Below are 3,158 nucleotides of genomic sequence, written 5' to 3'. Positions count from 1 at the left end.
ATGACGATGTTTCCACGGATTTTCGAGATGAACGAACCACGTCTTGATCTTCTTCTTTTTCGGCTGCGCCTGCGACCTGCAATGGTTTCGGGGGTGTGGAGGTGACTGCTAAGATATCCTGAGGATTTCTTGTTTACAGACACAAAAAGTGGTGGTGGCTCTTATTGAGCATCACCTATGATAAGGAGGTGGAGACCTCCTTATATAGAGTCTCATGGCCACCATCATGGTACCCTAATGGGCCTAGCCCAGTTAGGGTTACCTCCACAAAACCCCCTCGGCCCAATAACATTGTATTAGTCCATGCGATAAAATAGGCCAAACATAATAGATTTAGGGTCGTAGAACATGGTTTTAGTACCATACCCCTACAGAGTCGAATTGACTTTTTTTGGTGAACTGGGTCGGGTCATAAAGCGGGTTGGCAGGCCCAAACGGGTATTTTTACACCTCTAGTTATGACTAATGTGATATTTTCAAAAGAAGTATCACATATTTGACGTAGAAGTCAATAGTAGCTTAGATGTAATAACATGTTACGCTTCAATATGTAATAACAATAATGAAATTATGTTATCTTGTGCTATATTGTAATATATTTGATTTGACCATCTAATTTTTAGCCATTTTTATTTGTTATAAAATCCCACCTCCTGATAAGGTTGGTGCATGGTGTGGGCTCGTGGAATTAGCCAGTTAGGGGTCAAACATAGAAAGTCTGGGGCCGAAATTCAACCAATAACCTTTTACTCTGAGGACGTTCTTTTGTTTATCGAGTTGGTCGAATCAGTTTCTTGATGTTTCTCGAGCAGATGCCATATCTTTCTCACCTCAAAGTAGACTTTTAGATTGTAAACAATGGGGGGTTTTGATGTTGGCTTTGATTATTTTTGTGTATGATTTTCCCAATGGCATGATTGAAGACAGAATCCTGTGACTGCCAATAGTTTCTTTCTAATGAATTAATTAGATTTTTAATTAGTTTAATCTGACATCAAAACATTGGAGAGGCCGTTTATTATTTTTTTTCTCGGGCTATTTACAAAACACAACTTGTTACAATTGAAATTAAAGGACATTAGTTGATGCTATTAAGAGAATATGCAAAGAAAAGAATAAATTTCGTGTATTTTGAATTGGAAGATTCTATAGGAATGCATGACTACCTAACAGGAAGATTCACTACAAATATTAGCTTTTCTCAAATATGAAGATAAGAGCCTCCTTCAACTCTACCGCATAATGCATGCAACTTTCGATAACCAAAGAATCATAGTATGGACTTCCGTAAACAATATAAAATTATAAATCATTACGTATATCTGGTGAAAATCACATTCATTCTGGTACCGTATATATAAACTTGAAGGGAATAAAAAAGAAGAAATCACTTTGGGCTTGTTGGCATTCTATGTTACTGTTTATATACTCAAGATCAGTTATCTCTACTCATGGACCAATTATTTAATTGATTATGGCTCTTTTATTCAACCTAAAGATTTACTTAAATAGAGTTGTTATTTAGTAAAACACACAAAAGGGGATCGCTCCTCCATATGTAATTGAAGTTTGATAATGAAATAATTAACTGTGCCAAATTTATTATGGTATCAGAGCATTATTAATCCCATACATCAAAATACAAGATAAAAAAAAACCAAAACCATGGATGTCGATCAAGTTGATAGAAGAAAGAAAAAAAGAAAAACCCTAAAACCGCAATTCTTCATATTGCCCCATCACCGGCGCCAAGAAACCAACCACCGACTCTGATGTGGTGCCTTGTAATACATGTGGGAAAGATGGTCATAACAAAAACTGTTGTTTTAAATGCATTGGTTACCCAGAGTGGTGGCCGGGTAAAGGAAAACAAATCAAACAGAAATTTGTTTGTGTAGAGAATGAAACGAGTCCCATATCGGGGTTGAACGATGAACAGTTTCAGCAGTTCATAAAAGTTTTGGAAGCAAGGAGCAGTCAACCAAAGAAGAAGGAGAATCGGTTGCAAATACTGATGATGATGTGAACAAAAAAGGTAAGAGGATAACTGATTCAGGTTCTAATGAACACTTTACATATGATAAATCCTTGCTTAGAAACATAACCAAAGGAAGCTATGAGTAGTCTGTTGCCATACCGAGCGGGGAAACTATACCCGTTGAAGGTCGTAGTGACTACACGTTACCAAATGGAATGATCATTAAAAATGTTTTAGATATCCCAAATTTTAAATGCAACTTATTGTCGGTAAATGAATTATCGAACGACCTACAATGTGATGTGACATTTTTCCCAAACTATTGTGTTAAGCATAGTCTATGTTCGAGGGAATTGATTGGAGTGGGTGAATATTCCAACAGCCTATACAAAGATGGGGTTGATGGGAACCGAGAGGCAAACAATGACGGTGAATGCATATCTGTGGCATAAAATATTTGTCACATGCCTATTTCAAAACATTCCCATGTTGGTTTTATTAAGGATTCTTTGTTGAACGCGAAACATGTTTGTGACTCCTGCAATACAACCAAATTTACTAGATTACCCTTCCCGGCTTGTACTTAAAAAACTAGTGCTTGTTTTGAATTTGTGCATTGTGACATGTGGAGAAAATATCGAACACCTTCTTTTACACAAGCAAGATATTTCCTCGCCATTGTAGATGATTTTAGTCAAGCCGTATGGGTTTTTCTTCTTAACCACAAGTACGAGGCTAGCACTCCTTTCATTGAGTTTCACAAAATGGTGCAAGTTCAATTTGAAAAGAATATACTAAAGAATTAGGTGTGACAACGAAAGGGAATTCGTGTCAACCAAAATGTTTGATTTTTATGCTAATAGGGAATCATGTTAGAAACCACGTGTCCACACACACCTCAACATAATGGTGTAGTTTAACGAAAACATCGACACCTCTTAGAGACTGCAAGGGCTTTAAAATTCGAGTCTAATCTTCCCACCCGGATTTTGGGGTGTGTGCATTTTGACGACAACTTATATCATAAATCGGCTCTCGTCTAATGTCATTAATGGCAAAACACCTTATGAGTTGCTATATAACAATTGCCCCATTTATGAGCATTTAAGGGTGTTCAGATGTCTTGCATATTATCGAATAAAGGGGGATAAGTTTGCATCCAAACCTATTTGAAAACCTA

Source organism: Bidens hawaiensis, unplaced genomic scaffold (genome assembly GCF_021521415.1).
Source record: "Bidens hawaiensis isolate Kalapana, Puna unplaced genomic scaffold, B.hawaiensis_p1.1 tig00039540_1, whole genome shotgun sequence".
NCBI lineage: Eukaryota > Viridiplantae > Streptophyta > Magnoliopsida > Asterales > Asteraceae > Bidens > Bidens hawaiensis.
This window is presented reverse-complemented; position numbering follows the sequence as displayed.